This window comes from Lagopus muta, chromosome 5 (assembly GCF_023343835.1).
Source record: "Lagopus muta isolate bLagMut1 chromosome 5, bLagMut1 primary, whole genome shotgun sequence".
Lineage (NCBI taxonomy): Eukaryota > Metazoa > Chordata > Aves > Galliformes > Phasianidae > Lagopus > Lagopus muta.
In genome coordinates, this window is record NC_064437.1 from 27,272,674 (window position 1) to 27,296,047 (window position 23,374).

The following is a 23,374-nucleotide window of genomic DNA, read 5'->3' on the forward strand; positions in this document are numbered from 1 at the left end:
ATCCCTCTGGAAGCAAAGAGAAAAAGGTCATAGCGATGCAATGCAGGACAGATTGTTACCATCTCTAATAACTCTCCAGCCTGTAAACACAGACCATTTTTGGTGGAACAACACATGCTGATTTCATTTGAAACAATGAAACAGCCTGTGCAGTTTCTACACCTACTTTAAAATATTATTCCATAGAAGTATGCAGTTCTTTAAAGAAGAGAAGAGTGCTATATGTGTTCAGGTACATGCTGATTTTCAGTTCAATGGTCAGTGCCCTGTGACAAATCTCGAGGACTCAATACATTAAGCTTTTATTGTTAAGGAACTTGCTTTGTGTTTCTTTGCTGAATGCATGCAGTAGAGGGCACTCTGTTGCAGGTCAATTTTGCAATGGGCTCTTTTGCCACATGCAGAGAAATTAAACATATTTTGAAAAGAAAGTGTGATTTGGAAATATGCTTGATGAAGTGGCTTGTCTTAATGGAACAGCATTGCCCAATATTTACTGCATTTTAAAAGCCAGCTGTCAGGACCGATAATGTAAAGCCAATAATGCAGAGACTGAGATAGCACATTTTATTCCTATAATTCTGTATTAGTCAACAGCGAACCAAAATTATCTTTCTAAAAACAAGAAAGATGGAATAGTATTTCATTTCAGTTCTTTCAATCACATCTTTGAGATTTTTTTTTTCTCTTCTGAGTCATCATTACAGAAACATTGTTAGGTTTTATAGATCTGCAGTCATATCTCTGATATTCGTTTGGGTTTAGGTTTTAATTGACTGTAATTTACGTGAGTCCACAAAAAATTGTTGCTTGTGTTTATTTCCATCCTCCGCCTATTCCCTTCAAGGAATGAGCTGGAGAGAGGCCATAAGCTACCTGAATCAAAGGAAAAACTGCATTTTTGTTTTATTTTGTCCTCCAAATATGAACGTTACTGCAAAGTTTCCCTATAAAATACAGTCCCCTTATCAAGTCATGCAGAACATGGTGACCTTGTTATGAATCACACAATGTAAATTTAATCCCTATTTCTCATCTGTGAGCTTTCATAGGCTGAAGAATCTGGAGTCTAATTGGTTTGTTCATTTCCTCACCTATCTTTTACCTTATGAAAACGATTCCTCAGGGACACAATCCTTATAAAAATGGAGAGGCTGCATTGACTCAGCTGAATTATATGGCCAAGAAAAATGCTGTCCCTCCAATCAGTGCTGACAAGATGGCCTCCTTTACCTTTGTCCTTCTCTCCATCATGAAAGCCTGTTTCTACCATACCAGTACTGTCATTTGTATGACAGGAGGCAGACTACACATGTATTGTATGCTGAACTTCCAAAATGTTCAGCAGCCTTAATTATTTTCACTTCCTACATTGTAGAATAAGCTTGCATTTTAAACAGATAAACTCCAAGACTAAAAAAACTGTGAATACGTATTGTTATACGTATTCCATGCTAGTATTTCTGTTTTCATCTTGTTTATATGCCAATGAGTCCAAAAACTATTGCTTTGTAACCACGCTATAAACAACTGCTGATCTGAACATGAACCTGTTATAAAGGATGTCAAAGGTTGGTGCTGAGAGAATGTACATATTAATTGAGCATGATTCCTTATGGGAGGCCTTAATTTAAGCATAGGCAGTTCTGTCAAGATAAAATTAAGCCTCACCTTCTCTTCTTATCAGGCTTTCTGACCACAAAACAATCATTTGAGAAAAAAACTGATGCATATGTTATGGGAGAGTAGCAGTAAAAAAATCTACTCTCGCTGCATTAAAAGTCAGTTATGTCCATGGGCAAAAAAGCTGGTCTTGTAAAGTTCTTTGCTCCTCAAGGAGAGGAGCTTTCAGTGCTACAGATACAGGTGAAAGAGACAAAAATATGTGTAATAACATTTCAACCAGGTTTTGCAGTACTCTAAATAATTGCGGCTGATGTCTCCAAGATTGGTACAAGCTGGAAGAGGTAAGCTGATTATCTTGATTCTATGGCAGAGTAATATTCCCGTAATTTTTCATAGGAAATGTCCTTCTGCAGGAAATTTAATAATTATCACAGTTTATGGTGACATTCATTGCCAATATTATATCAAATGTCAGAGAAACACCTGGATAGCTGTTCAAAACATCTAAATTAGTGGAAGTGCTGTGTCTGTGGAAGGTGTTTATTTGATAGAAGCTGGTTTGTATAGTTAATAACAGCAAATGAGAGGGATGTTCCACAAGTAATGCCTTCTATTTTATGATGCTGGGCCTTGCCATCAGGGGCAGATGGTGGTATGGCAGTAGAGGTTGAATCTTCCCACCAATATCCCATTACATTTTCTTGCCTTGTGACAGAAAGCAGCGGAGGGGCAGTCTGACAGAATAGTGTCTGATGTGACAGTGTTTATAATGCAAAGGTATGGTATGGAATTGAATTCCTTCTTCCAAAAAAACCAGCACCCATTGACATTCAGTGATGCTTGTTGAATGCTGATGGAGACCAAATGGTGGATGTGAGCACAGTGAGGTGATGGATGGTGCACTTCAGCAGTGATGACAGTGGCTCACTTCTGCTGGTGCAGATTTCGATGGACACAGTACGCAGACTCTTGTTCATTGCTGACAAAAATGCATAACTAATGATGGTGGCTGTGTTGAAAAATTATGTTTTTAGCTGAGAATTGGCTCCAGTGAATAGTGTTGTTGTGTTCTTTATCTCTGTTGTAATTTCCATGGTAATAAACAGGAGGCATTATTTTCAGATCAACCTATGTATTTCGGCAAGGAAACCTGATTTTGTAATTTGCTATTTAATACACAATAGGAATACTGTGCTGCTTATGTAAATCAGCTACGTGGACAAAGGAGTTTAAATCCAAACAGAACAAGACAAGAGGTTACCAGGATGGAAAGACTGATTGTGAAATTATGCAAAGAATGTGCATTGTGTCAGAAGAAGTAATTTCTACAGATATACAGGAGCATTTATGCTATCAGATAGGGTCCTGAGGAAATTTTCTCAGGAAAATTGTGTGGTTTTGTTAAAGAAAAATGATTTAAAATCTGAAATAGATGTGAAAAGTCAAGAAAAAGAAGAGTCTAGGTTTTTGAGCTGAAAAAAATTTGCATATATATGGGAGCTGGGAAAGAGGAGAGATGGAGAGAGGGGGAGAGATGAAAGAGATTACAGTTCCTACTCGTGTACATATCATAGACTGGTAAGAACTATTTCAACCAAAAGCTGTTAGAAAACCAGATTGATATAAACTTGCTCCAGATAAATGTGGGCTGACAACTTAGCATAGGTTTCTAATCATCAGAATAAAACAGCTTTGGGAAAAACCGCATTACAAAGACCAGTGGAAAAAGGAAAAAGACACAGGGCTTCTAATAGCGTACTAGGTTTTAGTAACCACTGAAATCCATTTCAAGTAGTTATTCCTAGGGAGTGTAGATTATCAGTCTGCAGAGGGAGAAAAAATGTGTCTTAAAGAATGGAGTAGCTCAATATATATATAAATACATAAAGAATTGTGGAGCACGGTGTATGTGGCTTCAGAAGAGTTTATTCAGAGGCTGTTTTAAAAGGGATTATGTTTGTTCATGTGCAACACAAAATGAAGGACTAGAAAGTAATGCTATCTAACTAAAGTTTATTTTTTATAAAGACATATTGTTTTCCTCTCACATACTCCGAGTAATGCTTCAATATTTGAACCTTCATAGTAAAGTGAGCAAAGCTGAAGCCTAACTGACTACTCATTAAAGTGTTTTAACACTTGTGTAAGAGGTTAAGTAGGATCAACATTGAAATCAGTTTTATTTTACTTCCCTATCAACATATTTTAGCCCACAGTTACCGCTGGATTCCTTGACATCCACCTTCCTGACAGAAAGTGCTAATAAAAAGTTGCTGAGTTCAGTTGTGTGTGTGCACAGTGCATGGCCTGATTTGCACTTCTTTCCTTCACCGACAGTCTGGAATTAAATTTCCTTGTACTCTTCCCGAGATCGCCTTCAGCTGTAAATTTAGGGACTGTATGATATTGAGAGAATTAGCATTTGTCCTCAGTAATTTCTCCCAAGACAAATGTTCAGTAAAATGGAGGACTGAAAAGAGATGGCTGCTGTCATCCATGTAAAAAGAAAGCAATGGTATGGCATTTCTTGGTGCTGTTACTTCCTATACACTTGATCATACTCTGGAAACTATTATTACTGACTACTTTTTGAAAGGGCCCATTTGGTCCTGGCAGCATCAGAGGTGTCATCTTCTTTAGATAAGTCAGTTCCTTTGGAAATCTTACAAGGGCTCAGCCACGAGTCTCAATTTCCTTAACACGAAACATCACGTACAAAACAGACAATAGATGAGGGGGGTAGTAGCAGATGAATAGCACAGGATATATCAAAAAAAGAAATGGGGCAAATGTGTACAGCAGAAATTGAGGAAAGGACTGGCTGCAGTCAGTGACCTGTGGCTCTAGCAAATGATAGTGCAAGGTAGCTTAGCAAACTGGGCACCCGTTGCCTTCAACTCTTCAGAGCCTTTGCTTCCCAGGGCATAGAAATGTATGCACAGTGTCGCTGCTGGGCCACTGAGAGCCAGGATTATAAATGTACCAAAGAGAAAACAAGTTTATCTTTCACAATTGCTATATCGGTTGGAAATAAATAGAAGGAAGAGTTCTTTTTGCCTTTTCCTGAAGTTCACTGTATCAGTAAATTGCTTCTGGCCTTCATCGTAATTGGTCAGCTTGCTTTGGGGGATTTTCCATTCAACCTGGTGGATGAAAGCTACAGTAATGAGATGTATCATCATTCTCAGAAGGTTTCAAAGCCCTAGTCTATGGAATGTACAAAGTCCTCTTTTTATATACAGGGGTTCATAGACTGGAAATAGAGAAGAGCAGCTCAAAGAGAATTTCTGTGATTGTGAGGATTTCTGCTGTAATAATAGTGCTGGTAGTCCAATACTGAGGCCTCATTATTGAAGCACTGTAGCCTGAACAAAAAGACATAAATTCCATTTCTGAGCAATCAAACATTTGTAGATTCTTACAGTGAAAAAAATAATTACGAAAATGAAATAAAATTATAACTGTAGGATATTTCTTAAGAATATCTGTATCTGAAAAATATCAGTTTCATTTCTGATTGCAATGATCCTGAATAGCCTCTATTAGTCTAGGTAGTTGGGGTCAATAAAGACATGACAGGGACAATAAAGACATGACAAAATTGACTTTGCTGAAACTACTTTCACAAGTACATACTTGAGCAAATAAAAGTTCATAATGACTGTACTTCCAGGTCTAGAGATACCTAAACAATGCTCTGCAAAAGCATTTACTTTACAGGGCTTTGTTTCAAATGCAATTCTTCCTTTCCTAGGAAAGCATTTGTGTTTTACCTCTAGATCCTAAGCACCTATTAGCTAGTGTTGCTTTACAACTAGCAATTGTTATTATCAAAATTATGTACCTTTTATCCAAAGGATTCTCAGAGGGAGGTGCAGGAGATAAAGGACACATTTAGGTATGGCCCCAGTTATGAAAGAGGCCTTCTTCAGTCAGCTTTAACTCCAAAAGCAAGAGTAAATGAATCTGAGTTCCTGTGGATGCTTGTGATGGTGAGGGAGACGAGGATAAGGGAGCTGGGGGCAGGGAGGAAGACCCAAGAGGAAGTAGTGAGTTCTGGTTTCCAGAATGTTCCTACCTTTCCAGTTCTTTTGTTTGTGTGAGGCAATAATGTAGAGAAGTCATCTGTGCTAGGTAAAGAGCAAGCTATTACTCACTAACTCAGGAGGCATCAATCAAGCTCACTTCTGACACCAATCCCTAACATTTGCCCTAAGTTAATCTTTGAAGGTCTATAGAAAAGCATGGCCAAATCCTGATGAAAAAACCCATATTTTTAAGAGGTACTGTTTTTCTATGGAATCTTACAAAAATCTCAGAAAATAACAAGGCATGTTACAGTGAGCCTAATCCCACAGCATTCAAATGCCTTTCCATTGTTTTGCCGATGACCAGAGCCAGGGCTTCTCCCTAAACCCTCACTTCATTTTCTTAGCTAAGTACTGAAAAACTGAGTTTCGAAACAAGGCTAGAGTTTCTCTCAGTGAGGTAAACAAGTGCCAGCACTGGATAGGATGCTGGGGAATAGTGCTGGCTGAGCCAGCAGGATTAGGAAGGTTCTTGGGAGTCAGTTTGTTTGACAAGAATACAAGAGTGTTTTAGCTTGGCAACAAAAGAGAATATTGATGCCAAGATTGCCTTCTGTATATATATTTTTTTTAATAAAACACTGCAGGAGTCTGTGTTTTGACAATCTCTGTGCATTTCTTCTTATTTGTTTGGTGCATTTAATCAAAGATCCTAAGGAAACTCAAATGGCAAGGAGGGGAGTGAATCTCATTTTTTGTGAACGTTACCATAATCAATTTCCAGAATATACCTACTTTCAAAATCTAATATTTTAGAAATGATTACTGTATTAAGCCCCCTACTGACATTTTTCCCTAGAACAATGAACATTTATTTAGACAATGTGGTTTATCATTATGTCATTCAGTAAGTTCATAAATCATTTAAGTCACTCTGAAAAAAACTAAGATAATAGAGGCTGTAACTTAATGGTTTCAAGCAATCATTAAGGTAGTATAAAAGCTGTTTAACACTAATAATAGATTAATTCTCTAGTCAGCAGGATGATCTGCCAAGATCTTGGTCTTGGTGAAATCAGGTCATTATCATTAATTCTTTGAAAATTTTTAGTTATTTGAGACTTTTTTCTTCCATTTGCCTTTCATTTTCAGTTTTGTTTGAACATCCTTGCTAGTCCTTGCACCAGTATTCAAGGTACAGAGGATGACTTTCATAAAAAAGAAAAAACAATTACTAATATTTATTTTGTTTAATTAAATAAAAAGCTTACATGAATCAATTTCTCTGTCATTTTAAACCCTTCACTGGTATTTTTCATTATTGCTGCTAGGTCAGCAGTCCTTCCCAAATAGAATGACTGAAGTTTTCAGGGATATTTGCTTGCTTGTTCGTTATTAGCATTTATCCACACTCTAAATGTGTGTGGGTGGCATGTGTCTCACACAGAGAAAAGAACAGAATAACACAGAAACCTTTTCTGTATTGACAGTAGTATAGATTGGAAAGTATGGCTCTTTGTTTAGGAGAGGCTGCATGTTTTCCGCACAGACCAAGAACAATTGGCAAAAAATATACTCACTTTGGACTTTTTTTGTCATTTTTTTCTTGTATCATTGACTTAAGGTCATGGTCAATATCTTAGAATTTAAATCTTAGTTGTCTTCTTGCTCTGATTGATCCTATGGGTTTTAGTTGTCATTCTGCTGGTTGTGAAATTTTACTGTGGAACTCCAGATTCATTCCAATAGAGACACTTGCAAAGAGAAGCCATACTTCAAAATAATGTCTTCTTGTTCGATTCTCACTAGAATTCCAATCTGATTGTTATGGAAAACAAAGTGGTAAGGTTCCATATCCCAATACATCTTCTGACACACTCACTTTCTACTTTAATTATACAGTTCGAAAAAAAATAAAAGTGTTTTTACTGACCAGGCAATTTAATGTATACAGAGAGAGCTCTGCAAACTAGTCATACAAAGCCCAGTAGCAATTTATAAGTTGTGTATGCAGGTCTTACGTGCACTGAAGAGATACCATCTGGCTTTAAGCAATGAATATTAATTTCTCCAGGGAAAAACACATTTGCCGGTTTTGACTTATTTGAGCAACATAATTCAAAATCAGAAGCATATGCAATATTTTACCAAATATTCTGAAAGACCAGCAGAATCTGAAATATTACTGATGCACTTAAATAAATATTGGTATTTGAAATAATTCTGAACAGTATCTTACAGTTCTTGGAGTTTAGCAAATAGGGCTTTTTAACCTATACCTTGACTGACAGCAATAGAATTGACTACTCTATTAGAAACTCAAATGCCATGTCATCTTTGTCTACTGATGTATATGATATATTCCACTTTGAAATGGAGGCAACACAATTTTCTCCAGTTACATCTGCATTTTATTTAAATCTTTAGCTATGCATGTAAAACACTGGCTATAGGTTATAGAAGTAAGAGTAAACTCTAAACATCACGTGGCACAACCAATCTGATACACTGCATTAACAAACAACATTAAGTCTTTTCTTTACATTTCACATATTTAATAGTGCAAAATAAATGAAAAAAAAAACACCCACATTAATTTAAAATGAATGAAATTGAAGTACCTGTAGTGAGGTCACTTGTTATAAACAATTTTTTGTTGCCATTTTTCCTTTGTGAAAAACTGGCAATGTCTTTGGTAGCATACTATGAAACTCAAACTATAGTACGTAGAAGGCATGCAGTCTGCGGTGCTTTTTTGTTTAATAACTTCTAGAACCCCAATATTTTATGATGAGTAAATTGGTATAAAAGTGACTGCATGTATGTATACATATATATACAATATATATATGCAAACATATATGTGCATGTCTATACAAATAGTGAAAATGCGTGAGTTTATTTCTTTTTTTTCCAGGCAAATAGTGAGAAGAATATTGTTTATTTTAAAGAAAAATATATGTCTCCTACAGTCGAGTGTCTGAATAAGAGCTTTTGAATGTACGTTATTTTACCATGGACATTTTCTGATGCATCAGATTTTTAGAAATTTTCCCTAACACTGGCCTTTCCTCATTAGACTCTTGGATGAAAATGCCTTTATCAGAAGCATTCTTTCAGATCTTACTGTGTTTTCTCAGTGGTCAAGTCTAGATTATGACATACAATAAACTTAAGCTATGGCTACAGTAAAAGACATGTGAGAATCTCTAACAGAAATAGACTAACTTGAACCTTTCATTTAGTACAGAAGCTATTATGATTACTCTTTTTTTTTTTCTTTTTTTTCAGTATAATTCTGAGTATATTTAATGAAATTAGACTTGAGAGAGTATAGCTTCTTTTTGTGCGTGCTGAAAAATGTGTATGTATGCATGTAGTGATAAAGACTTCTAATCTAAACCCCTGTTTTCCATAGATTCCTTCTGTAATGCTGTTTACATGAAATCCACATGCCACAGGGTTTCCATCTGTCTTCACTTGTAGCTCCTAGTACGTGTCCAAATATATGCTGAGAGTGAATTCTCCAATATCATCTATCAGTATTTCAATGCTTGAAAATCATTTCAAGTTATGTATAATTCTTAATTTTAAAGGAATCTAAACCTTGGGCTCAGCTCAGTGCCTAAGCTATTTGCCCAAGTTATAACAAATATCATGTGAGTAACAAGCAAAAACTGGTTCCTGATCATTTCTTTCATATGTCTCCTAAAAGGTTCAGTAATCTCTTTTCATTGCTGATTTCATCAAGAACTGCTTTTCTTCTTAGACAGACTAAATAGTGACTGAAATATATTTATATCTGTTTATGAAATTATATACCATTATATTATTCTACCATGTTGTATTATCCTGAAATTTGCTTTTCCACTCAGTAAAAATATTTCTCATATGGTTTACTGCAAAGATCCATCTGTTTATTTAGAGTTTTCCCTGAAGAAGCAATGCTTATGTCTATTTTTACTATCATCTCCTTAGCCTGGACGAGTACAAGCAAACGTGCACTTGTTTCCTGGTCCGGGCACAAAGATTATGTGTGATGTGTGTATGAGTAGCCCTGGTACCAAAACCGTCAAGGTTTGTAGCAGTGTGATTTATTAAGTCCCTTGATATTTATCCTTGCTCTCCTCTGGCCTTCTCCCCTTTTCCAAAACAATGAGATCAATAACTGAAGAAAGGAATTGTAACTGTAGGGATTTATTGGGATTTAAAGACAATGCTAACAATTAAGCTAAAAATATTTGTTAATTGGGAAATTAGAATGAAACACTGTTATGCTTCTGTTTTTAAAACATGTTCATGTATGCTGTATTTACTGGGAGACAAAATTCTGTGTATGACAATCACATAGATTTCACTCAATTTCCCTTCTCAGTTAAAGCATAAGATGAGATTTCAAAACCAAGTGTGACTTTGTAAGTCTATATATCATCGTTGACAGCAGCAAAGCAGTTTAAATTTGGGGTTTATGCTAAGATGAAGTGAGATTTTACAAGCTGCTATACGGAAGAAGGGCGAGGTCACTACACAGGAAAAATTGAATCATAGAGTCAAAGAATCACAGAATCATAGAATCACCAAGGTTGGAAAAGACCTCCAAGATCATCCAGTCCATCCATCCACCTACCATTATTTCTCCATTAAACCATGCCCCTCAGTACAATATCTACATGTTTCTTGTACATTTCCAGGGATGGTGATTCTACCACTTCCCTGGGCAGCCTGTTCCAGTGCCCGACCACTCCTTCAGTAAAGAAATTTTTCCTAATATCCAACCTTGAGGTCACATGATTTCTAGTTTCTAGTTTCTAGGGTTTCTAGTTCTATTTGAATCTTTGGGAAATCCCATATGCAATATTAACGTTTCTTTGCAAGTGCTGGTTCTGTCATGATGATTAGGATAAAAAGCTAATTAGCTATATCTATGAATTTAATCAGAGACCAAAACTTTTCAGAGAGCGCAGGGAAATAGGGAAAGGTGGGAGGTGGAATAGAGCAGTCAATTTATACATCATCAAATGAATTTATGGTCAATAGTTGTGTCTGAAAGCAGTGTGTACTGGCCCCACGGTGGTTTTATCCTTGAGAGATCTGTATTTCTGATCTGTGGTGAAAAAAAGGCTTGTGCTTTTGTTCTCTGCTTTGATGTGACATCATCCTGAAATGGGCTAACAAAACTGTAATTTCAGAAGTTGCTAATTTGGTGAGTAACATCCCTTACATACAAAAGACAAAGGAAAATGATGTTAACAACACGAGGTGTGGAAAGGCCACTCAAATGACTGCCTAATACTATTGATGAGTGCTGAGCAAGAGGAATGCAGTCTGCTTTGAGCTTTACACCTACAGAGTAATTAGAGGGAATCAGCTCTTTTCTGAGTGCCATACTGAGTACAGGTTGTTTTTCTTTGGCTTTTTATCTTCTCACAGCTGGCTGGTTCTCACTGGATCTTGTCTTGCTGTCAGGGTATTTATAAGACCGTCACTCCTTTGTAGTCACTTTCAGCTCTGTGGGGTTATCTGCAGGGGCACCTTTGTGGTCACAATATTTTATGTACTTCTGTTCATAAACTGTGAAAATAGACTTAAAGAGATTTGCAGTTGAACATTGCTTGAAATCAGTGAAATTTCACTAAGTTGAATTTGGATGAGATACAGTTATGTGTGCAAACGACTTTAAGATCAACCTACATCTACTATCACCGTGCACTCCAGTTCTTAAGATACCTGGCTGAATCAAATGTAGAATCAGACTAAATGAAAAAGGCGGCATTCTTATGCTTCTGACTTGAAAATACTCCAGATTACTCAGATGGGTTTTGATCTAGTAGAATAGGAGCTTAGGCTTCAACTTGGAGGTGATACAGGTGGCTCTCCATGACTAGATTCATAACAGCAAACTCAGGACCGTATTTCATCTCCATAGTCCCATTGCACTTTCTTTTCTTATGAAGGGAAACTCAACAACTGGAGGTAAGCAGGGCAGGGCACATTTTAAAGTGTATTTGATCCACAGGTTATATGTGGACTTGTTTTGGAGTAAGGAAGGATGATCTCCATGGCTGCTACTTAAGTGTTCCATCTTTCATGAGCTGGGACATTTATATTCCTGGCAAGTAAAGTCTTAGCAATACAGTGAACTGAAATTGTTTGAATATACAGTTCTCACTTTTCTTTTTCTCCCCTCCCCCCATTTATATTTGTTTCTAATTAGAGTAATGGCACATGGATTTAATGCTTGCTCATGATTTTTGCACAGAGGATTACCTAATGATCTATGGTACACTGAGATTTCTAACAGCATTACAAGCACTTTGAAAAATTAGACCACGTAATACAAAGGACTTTGATAACTGAGACAGTGACTGAATGAGAGTGGAGTTACGTACTTCTTTTTTGTTTTATTTTTTTAAGTCTTTTTTGGGATTATTGGACATTACATCTAAAATCTGCATAATATTTCAGTAGCGTCTTATGGAAGATTGTCACTGGAAGATGTTGCTACTGGGATGTATTACATTAATTGAATGCAATTAATCAGTGTAAGAATGAACATAATTTTCGCCATCCAAGCAATCAGGCAACACAAATAATTTTCCTTCTGTACCAATGCTATTAATTATAGAATCTTAGAATCATACTATAATTATATTATAATTTGGGTTGGAAGGAACCTTTAAGATCACCCAGTTCCAACCCCCTGCTATAGGCAGCGACACCTCGCTCTACACCAGGTTGCTCACAGCCCCATCCAACCTGGCCTTGAATATTTCCAGGGAGGGGGCATAAACATACCCCCTCACAATGACATACCTCTTGTTAGTTTATAACTTCATGTGAAATATCACTGAGCATCTCACCTGACTTGAATCCGATTCCTAGCAAAGTGTTCAGTGGAAGGTGGCTCACATCATAAAACCCAGAATTAAACTCAGGTGCTAGCTTTTTTGTTTTTTGTTTTGTTTTAAATTATTATTTTGCTGGAAAATAAATAAGTAAATAAATAAATTACTTTATTTTCCTGTGGCTACGGTAGATAATACCTTTTAATCAATACTGACATACAATACCCAAGCAACATAAAAGATTTCACGTTCCTGATGCCCTAGGCCAATCCCTTCTAGTTATTTACCCTTTGGAAGTAACTCGGTCCTGAAAATCAGGGACCACGCTAGCTCTGTTATGCAAAAATTGCAGTGAGCTGCCTGTCAGATAACCTTCTGGGACAATAATCTCTCTATCTCAGATGAAGAAAATCGATTTGTAGTTAAAGGATCTGAACTGACTGGCTGCAGAAATTTCTGGGTTTAGACTGCCATGAAATGCTGTGCTGATCCTAATTGTAAGTAGACAGCTATACACAGAAGAAAATATGTAAAAGTATAAGCATGTCCACTGTGGACTTGATGCTGAGACTAATCCAGCAAAGGGATTAGGATTTTAGGTTTCTTTAACTCCTTTCTCACATAAAGAAATGTGCTTTTATCGCTGGTAACAAATGCTGGAATTTGTAACAGAGGTATTCTAATTCTCATGCTCTGAAATGAGCACTGGTCACAGTCCTCACAGGCAGAAGCAAAAGGTTGTCTTTACAGCTAATGTGTTCAAGGATTACATGTTACTTTTCATGTACTAATGAATGCAGTGCATAAATTTGAGAACCATCCCTCTGGTTTCAGAGTGGTTGATACTTTTCCACCAAAATACTGTCTTAAAGACAAGCAGTGTCCAATTAAATGAAAAATTAATATTTTTAAGGAGTTTCTGAAAGCTTAAATGCAGACTTTACAATAAGAATTTGTTTCTACAGGCAGGAAAACAGAGACTCTCAAGAACTGCCTTTCGTCTCTCACTGTAAGCTTCACAAATGCCTCTGATATCTAGTTTTGTTACACCATTTTTTTTTTCCCCAAATAAAAGTTTTAGACAATAAACAAGATTCCTAATGCCACTCCCAGAGTACACCTGAATATACAGGAAAAATGCCCCAAGATTTTTGATTTTGGTTATTGGATCTTCTGATTCTGCTGGTCAGTGTGTTAGCCACAGAGCAGTGTGTCGCAGAATAGAAAGCTAAAATCCTGGAAGGTAATTTGCTTATCAGAGGGAAGGTTTAGTCTCAATTGCAGTGGGCCAAAATCAGCATGAAATGATAATGACCTGGCATAGTGAAACTATTCAGTAATGGGGTTTTTTAATACATGACACTGGGCTAATTTTTTTTTATTTAGTTCTATTTCTCTAAAGACTCTCTGAGTTATTTGAACAACTTTGTCATACCAAATAATATTCCAAATTATCAGTTTCACTGAAGTCAATGATATAATTAACACTTTAATCAAAAGAAATAAAAATGTAGAGAAATTTGTGTCTGTGTGCAGATTTTGGAAGCCATTGTGATGCAAACAGACTGTTAGACACATACACTGTGTCTCTTCCTAAGCAGTTTGTAGTAATTTCTGTTTCCAACCAGTTTTGTTATGCTGATAAGCTAAAATTGCCATTGTTGAGAAAGAACATTGCTGCCTATCATAAACACTCCTGATTTCCTGTTCTCCTGTAATGTGCTTCTGTCAATTCTGCTGTGCAAATCTTGTCAAGTAGCTGATATTTGTTAAAGGATTATATTAATTTTGTATGTTTCTCCACTCTATTGCCAGAGCTTTTTGGTGATACAAAATTATTTTTTTGCCATTGAAAATCTGACCAAAGATAGAATAACACAGTTATTGCTATCCAACGGTACCCTGAAAATCAAATGGAGCTCACCTTCACCATTTTACTTCCACTTTCTTATGATTTTATTTTATTTTATTTTATTTTATTTTATTTTATTTTATTTTATTATTTTTATTTTTTTCCAGAGCTCTAGACATCATACAGAAGCAGTTTGCATTGAGCTGCACAATTAGTGCCCTGGTCTTATCAGCATTCCATGTCATGACATCATGCAGTTCATGATATGGTGATAAAACCAGAACAATTAGGTTCCCTCCACCAGCTATACTGGTATTGCTTTTTCTGTTTAAAGATATGTGGTCTGAAGGCCATGATGCTGTTGGAGCTGCAATGCTGTTTGGTTGGCAAGAGATCTTGTGTTCATGCATTGATTCAATTGGGAAGAATGATTCACTATTGTTTAAATGTAACTATCCTTTTCTGGTTTTACCAAACAGAAAAAGTTAATCAGATATATAAAATGTACAGAGATAAAATTATAAGCGTGCATTCTAGTTTTCCAGTTGTACGTTTAACTGGTTTTGTAGAGCACATATGCTACTGAATTATGAAGACTTCTTTTATCTCACTTCAAGGATAAGGTATTTCACATTTTCACATCTTTTGCTCTGGTTTGTTTTCATGATGAAATACCAATGAAGGTAGGAGAAAAACTCTGACTCTGAATTTCACATTACCACTAATAAGTAGTAGTCAATTTTTCTAAGTGCTAAATGATCTCTTGCTGTCAATATAGATGCAAATCACTGATCAGCAGCTGTAAAGCTCTTTAATTGCGTACTTCTGTAACACATATGTCTAAGCAAGCATCTTCAAAGTATAAAAAGCACAATTAAAATATATAATTCAACTATCTGGGCTCATTGATAAAAATATAGCCACATTTTAAATGAGTTTTAACAGCTCTGTGCTTCAAAGAAAAGTAGATTAATACACATAGCCTGCAGGGAAAGATAAAGGTTCAGATCTCAGGAATCTGAAAAACTTTGCATTTCTATGGAATCTAATTTCAGGCTGCACAAATAAAGTTAAGAGGATGAGTAAACTTGCTGCATAGAATATTTTGTTATCTTAACCATTGTTGCACACTGAATTAAATTTGGTCATTCTGCTGAAGTTCCAATTTTATTTCATTCCTCACGGTACAGCTATGTTGTCTTTGATGTTCTCTAAATATCATCGAAGCTAATGCCGTGTCAATTAAATATGCTGTTAAAGTGCCATTTTTTTTTTTCCTCACCAGTCTATCTTTGTTGAGATTTTGTATAAAGCTTAACATTAACATTCAGAACCAGTTTCTCAAGATCCCCATGTTTTCTAAAGGCTTTAGTCTTTAGAGCATTGTTTGTTTATTTAGGTACCTAGTGAGGGTATGAGCTGTACTGAGGAAGATGGTTCAACAGTTTTTGAATTAATTGCTAGGATGTTTCCACTGCCATTAGTGATCTAATGCTCATATTAAGCTGCTGTTAACAATGGATATGTTCAACAAGATTATGCCTGGTAGTTAGAAGTACTGTGTTCAGGTCCTTGTTGCAAAGGTTTGAGGTACATAATGATAGAGAAATAAAATAAACTTCCTATCTACTCTGATCTTCCCACTCTACTTTGCTGTTGTGAGACCTCACCTGCAGTACTGTTTCAGTGTAAGAAGGATGTGGAACTGTAAGATTGGGTCCAGAGGATGGCCATGAAAATCCTCAGAGGGTTGAAGCATTTCTCCTGTGAAGACAGGATGAGGGAGCTGGGCTTGTTCAGCTTGCAGAAGTCTCTGGGAAGACCTTAGAGCAGCTTTCCAATACACAAAGGGGGTCTACAGGACTGATGAGAAGGGACATATTATCAGGCACTATAGTAATAGAACAATGGGGAACAGGTTTAAAGTAAAAAAGGGTTAATTTAGGTTAGATGTTAAAAAGAATTTTTTTACTCTGAGAGTGATGAGGCCTTGGCACAGGTTTCCCAGATGGATGCCCCAGCCCTGGAGGTGCTCAAGGCCATAGATGGGGCTTTGAGTAACCTGGTCTGGTGAGAGGTGTCTTTGCCCTCAGCAAGGATTGAAACTAGATGATCTTTCAGGTCCCTTCCACCTGAAACTCATAGTTTGTGATGGTCTACCTGAGTAATTACAACAAAAATAAACAAAAAATGAGATAACAGCTGGAAAGAGAAACCAAAACAATTGAAAATTGCATTTATCAAGTCAGTGTTATGTGACTGTGTGAATTTTATGTTCATTGCCTGTTTGCTTTTCCTTTTGGCCTATTGCAAAGAAGTTAATACCACTGCAAGGCCTCAGGTGAGATGGATTCTGTCAAAGGGCATAGAGTGATCTGTTGAATATTTACCTCAGGAGCTAAGTGGTTGCCAGCACTTCAGTCATCTTATAGATTGCCTCATACAGGGGCATAAATAGATATAACAAAACTTGCACTCTCCTACACAGTCTATATCTCTTAAGTACAAGGTAGGTAATAGAAAGTACAAGGTAGGTAATAGAAAAAGTTCTCTGCCAGTTTGCTAAGTCTTATTAACACACAAATCATTGGAGAAACCTTGGTTCATTGGGAGTGATTGACATCCTAACCCTCTCTTTTTCTGCTCTACTCATGAACACAACACTGGGTATCTTGAACTGGTGTAGAACAGGGGAATAGACTATGCCAAGAGATAAGTGGGTGCAGAACAAGTAAAATCACAAAAAATATGCTACTTATCAATGTGGAATTTCTTTTTGTTTCCAGATTTGCTGTTTTATAGGTATGAAGTGGCTGCTGTGTCAGGGAGTAATCAAATCAAATAAAAATGCTGGTTGGTTCCATCAAACTTCACAAGTTTAATATTTTTGAGATAACGCTACTTCATTGAGCATTGATAGCTTTCTGATTTTTCCTGCAAGAAGAATATGGACAGTATGCCAGTGAGAATAGCTCATTTATGTGTTGAAATTCATTTGCTGTTTGAGTGTATATGTGTATGTACCTAAATCATGCAATTTTTCATTGTTCTGCGATGCTAGGATGCTTTATATGGGCTATAAGAGCATCCTGACAGTATATTAACAGTATTGTTATGTAGCTGTTCTGGACTTTTCTAAATTAGCTGTAAAAATGTAAGCATGTATTTGTGTGTGCAGATGAGTGTGCAGAATACCTTGCATGAACTTAGACTAATAGGTTCATAGAAGTCATTAGGATCACATGAAAAATTCTTAGGCACTGTGAAGATAAACAGCAGAAATGTGAACTTCCTAAGGGAAGTTACTGCTTTGGAAGTATTGCAGAAAATAGTGTTGACTCACACGTTTTTTTTTTAAAAACAGACTTGTAGAAGAATATGTCAGTAGTGTAAGACAGGAGTTCAGACGTCTGCCTTATTTAAAGAGTAAACTCTCAAACTGCTGGTTTTCTTGTTCTGGGCTAGTGTCAAACTTCCAAAGCTATTTTGCAAGGCAGAGTCAGTCACTGGCCAGGCTAAGGAGCTCTTAAATTTTAATTGGTAAATGTCTTCAGCTACAGCAAAGCATTTCCTCCAACAACTGAAGACATTTATTCTGTGTCCATGTTGCATCTTTGTTTGGCTCCTTTAGGTACAAATGCCGAGACTGACATTTGCTTTGAAAATCTGAAGAGTGTAATCAGCTGACTGCCATCTCTGTCTTTATGGAAAAGACTCTGATGTTGGAAATCATCTAATTCAGAATTTTGAATGCTCAGTGCTGATAATTCCAGCAGTTAAAGATCTTTCCTCCAGCATCCTTCTCTGATTTAGAAATAAAGTTCTATTGACAAAAATCTTACATAAATAGATTAACATTTCTTTTTAGTTTAGTTTAACTTCAAGTAAGATATTGAGACAGATAATATGCAAACAAATAATTACAGAAAACCCAAAGAAACCAAGATTTTAAAAAATTGATTTATACCAAACTCTTCAATATGATATATGCCAAATGCTGCATTAAGCAATATTTTTAGTTCTTCCTCAAAGGAAAGAGAATATCTACTAGATATCTCCAAATTTGGAAGGACTGTAGCCCTTTATCCTCCTCCACATCGCTAGATATGGATCTTTTCTGTAAACGTCTGCATATAGCTTCCTGAAGTTTTCATAAAACATACTTTCACATAACAGTTGAATTTAAGTATAGCATCTCCATGTCAGACTTGTGGGATAAGTGTCATTTCATGATGGCCCTTAGCATATGGTGCTTTGGCACTGGGAGAAGGAAAACTGAAGTTGAATCCAAGTTGTCAGAAAGATACCAGCATATCTGTAACATAAACTGCACAGGATTTCTCCAGTACTTTGCGGCTCCTTTCTCACCTACTATTATTCTGGTATTTGTGTCTATATTTGACATTTTTGGAGCGGTCACGGGGCGTCTTTGGAAAAAAAAACAATCCTTCAAAAACTCTAGTGTGCTGGCACATGTAATTTAGGAGCTGTTCAGAATGTGACTCCATTTAGTGAGTGCTTTCAGACTGCAAAGCTTGGATAAAAATAGAGTACATTGAGCAGAGGGACCTCGAACAGAGCTGATAGTTCTCCTTGCACAGCTGGCCTTTCCCAGTCACAGCTCCTGCAGATCTCACAAACCTTTTAGCAGCAACAGGCGAAAGGTCAGGTTAGACTCCAGACAGCCTTTGTTTTTTCATCTATCTCCTCTGCTAAAACAATCTCGCTTTCTGACTGCTTCTTTATCACTCCAGTTTCCTTACAAAAACCTTTAGCAGAGAAAGCTAATGCAATGGTCTTTCTCAGAGCTGTAGCTACTCTAGCGAGGAGCTCAGCAGGAATTGCTATGCTAAATCATTATATTTATCAGCATTTGTTAAGCAGCAACATTCTGATGCAGCCTCTCACTGTTCATGTGGAAAGTTGCATTAATGAATGAGATTTCAGCTTCTTCTACGTGTGGTCTAATGAAACATGCCACTTTCTCACACTACAAGGTGTCCTATCTGCAGCTGCATAGTCATTACCCATTTTTTTTTCCATTATGTTCACCTCTCCTGAAGATTAGGTTAGTACATGTGTGATGAACAGCCCATAGAAATGCTGAGTTTTGAATATACCTCAGAAGCGATTGCAGCTGTGCCAATGTGAAATTTGCTGGTCTCACGCTATGATACAAAGCAACAGCTCTGATTCAGCAGTAACTGTGAACAAAGATGACATACTGCAATTTTTAGGCACTCTTGTTAATGATTCAGATTAAACAGGTAAATAACAGCTCATCCACTGCAATGCAGAAGCTCAGTTCAGATTTGTGAGTTTTAATACTGGAGGCTCTTATATATTTTTTTAATATTTAGAATCATAGAGTTGCCCAGGTTGGAAAAGACCTTTAAGATCATCACCATCCAACCACAATCTAACTACCACCCTAACTAACAACCCACTGCTAAATCATGTCCCTAAGCACCACATTCAAATGGTTTTTAAACACATTCAGGAATGGTGACTCAACCACCTCCCTGGGGAGCCTGTTCCAGTGCTTAACAACCCTTCCTATAAAGAAGTGTTTCCTTATATCCAACCTAAACTTACCCTGGTGCAGCTTGAGGCTATTTCCCCTTGTCCTCTTAAATCAATAGGTTGTAGAGGAGTAAATATTTTGCATGACTTAAACATAAAACTCTCCTAAATATTTTTCTATAGCTTCTCTTTGTAGTTTTTAGAATTATCTATTTCATTAGGAAAACTTCTAAATATAAGGGTTGCTCTGCAAGTAATGTCTCCTATGTTATTTTGTTGCAATGTCAGAGGTCCATGGTGGTGGTGTAGCAGAAAGGGTTGAACCTTCCTGCCAATGTCCCATGTTGTTGTCATGTGACGGAAGCAGAGGGGCAGTCTGGCAGAATGGTATCTAGCATGGAAGTTTGGATGAAGCAAAGGATGTCATCGAATCCTCTGTGGGAAAAATGGCACACACACTGACATGCATCAGTACTTGCTGAATGTTTATGGAGACCAAACAGCGGGTGTGAGCGCAGTGAGGGGTGGGTGGTTTATTCCTGCAGAGTGACAGTGACAATGGGTCACCTCTGCTGGTGTGGATTTTGATGAGGGGGGCATGCAGGCTCTTGTTCATTGGTGCTGAAATTGCATGGATAATGGTGGTGGCTGTATTGAAAAAGAGTGTTTTGAAGCAGAGAATTTGCTCTATCAAATATCAAATAGTGTTATTGTGGTCTTTGTATCTGCTGTAGTCTCCATGGAAATAAATAGGAGGTATTACTGTTGGTGATATCAATATACATGAGGTTAATATGGTGCAAAGACTTCCAGAAGTGAATAGGTATATAAAGAATGTTTTATGACTGTAGAGATTGAGACTGAGGAATGTAGCCACAATTATGATCAAAAAGTAATTACAATCATAATGCTCCAGAGAGAACAATCATCACCCTGTTTGTTTTAGTGCAGATTTTCATTTTGTAAAACTCCTACAGCTTGATTTATGTTAGAACTAATTATCACACGCCACTCAAATTTTAATATCTAGACAGAAAAGGGGAAAATAACATCAACCCCCCTCCCTTTTCTTTCTAAAGTTCCATGTTAACACAATCTGAAAGAGATCTTGAATCTTAAATGTGAAAGTTTTCTTTATTTTAAGAAAGTATTTTGCAATTTATTCTTTGTAATGTTAAAATCTTAATATATTTTCACTGGCTGTCATTGCATGAGTCAATATTAACACTATTCAATGCTATAATCTTGCCTGCTGTTTCTGGAAATGAGCTAATTATAATGATATATGGGAAGAAACACAAAAAAAAACAAATACTGAGAAAACAATGGTTTTATATGAGCTGCACGCTCATTTTTCTGTTATTTTGTATTCACCGAAACACTAATATGATATGTTGGAGTTAGTGTTTTGTGACAGCCTGTCAAATGGGCGTCTGATCAAATCTTTGGTTGAAGCCGATTTTTGAAGTAGAGGCATTTTCTGCAAAACAATTATTAGTGCAAATTCTCAGTTCTTGGGAAAAAAAACCAAAAACGAAAGACTGTAACAGTGCTGAGTATCTCATTCTTATATTGGTATAGTTGTGCTGAAGTGAAGTAAATCATTATATGTATTTGGCAAATAGTTTCTGACAATAAAATTGGAAGAATTTCTGTGGCCCACCTCTTTCAAAATGAAAAAAACCCGCATTTCAGTGTCATTATCATGTTTATAGGTACTTCAAGGTAATCTTTTCTTTTTTCTTTGCACAAAAAGAAGTCTGAGAAATGATAATACACCATAGAACAATGCCAAGCTTTTTATACGTTGAACAGATCCATGATGTCACTTTTTAAAGCTACTGTTTCATAATGCCTTTCTCCCTTCATGTGCTCTTTCTTTTCCAGCATGGGCATAGAGAAAGAAAAAAGGTGGACAGGTGAAGGAAGGGAGACATTAGTTAAATAGCAGAACAGAACACTTCAATATTAAAAATAAAACAAGTAAAAAACAGAAAATGAAGCAGTGGTATATGTATTTCAAACCAAAAGAAAAGATCTTTTGGATTGCAAACCACAGTTCATTGCAAGGGAGTTGGACTAGATGACTTTCAGAGGTCCCTTCCAACTCTAAAAAAGATTCTTCAGTTCTATGATTTGATGAAATCTTGCCGTTTTCTAGAGTTTTCTATCTCCTCAAGAATGCAAAATAGGAAAGTTTTTTGCCTTTTGATAAATTCACAAATGAACAAAATTTGTGTCCAGAAATCGTGTCTGGGAAATGATTCTTAACTGCTGCAGTTCCTTTAGGTCATATAAAGACTTCTTCAACATTTGTAAACCATGTCTAATTGTCCACATTTTTGAGCATGCTCTTAGACCAGCAGTCTTACAATTTCTTCTGCTTCTTTATCCTGTGCAATAGCTCCTAAGATATACAGTCTATTATAACACTAAATTTCAAATATTCTTGGAGACAACTTTGTCTTAAAAAAATTTAAAGAAATGTGGTCTTGCCTAAAATAAGCTTCCATGCTATCACTTTGGCTAACATATGCAATCAAAGGCTTGGCAAATGCACATGTATTTCTGATTATTTTGTCTCCTGCTGGAAACTGAGAAGTATGCTGAACAATCTGGAAAAGAGGAATATTAATCTCAGTGTTAAAAAGGTCTTTGGCATTTTTTGCTCATTAGAAGAAACCAAGCATGTGGAGATGCTGCATAGGTTCCAAATTGTTGCTAAGGAATACCTTGGACCAAAAAACATCTTTGCTTATATTCTCATCAATTAACAAAGTGTGCAAATAGTGTCTGTCTGTAAGGCTTCCCCTATTGCTACAGCTACTTGTTTTGTGCTACTTTTCCATAATATGCTGCTGTAACTTTCATAATTTATTTGTCCTTAGCCCTTAGTTTATAGCATTTCATACTGCCATTTGAATTTTCCTAGCAACTATTTTCCTGGGGATTGTAGATCTGACTTGCTCTCTAGGGAGTTTTGCTGCTTGCCAGGATCTCAAATCTGAATTTTGTGGAGAGATGCTACTGCATCTGTGGCCCTCAGACTTACTGCTCATCCACATAGACATTAGTGTTACTGCCAGAGGACATTTTAGGTGTATCAACAGTGCTCTCTGCAGTTGAGCCTCTAGAGTCCTTCAGATGATGGAAAATTGCCCCACTGAAAGGGAAAGGCTGAGGAATTAGCTGAGGGACCCTTCAGGTCAACACCTGATCAACAGCAGGTATTGGTTAATGGCTGTGGGACATTCCACTTGAGAAATTAAGGAAGAGGCCTCCATTGCCAACAGATTGGTCACAGCATTGAGGACAGCTTGAAATTATGAACAGCGGAGGACACGTATAATGAAAGTCAAAAGTGGAGGTGGAGCATCTGCTTGGTACAAGCAGGGTGCAGTGTGATGTGTGTACAAGAGACAGCAGCAATAACAGCAACAACAACAACAACAACAAAAAAAGGCAAACACCTGAAGTATGTGTACACAAAAGTATAGCTC

General features: G+C 36.7%; 1 protein-coding gene across 4 annotated transcripts in view; it reads left to right on the forward strand.

Moving 5' to 3' along the window:
- The window catches only part of BRINP3 (BMP/retinoic acid inducible neural specific 3), a 200,619-nt gene that overhangs the window by 17,080 nt on the left and 160,165 nt on the right, over positions 1-23,374 (forward strand). The window lies entirely within an intron of this gene.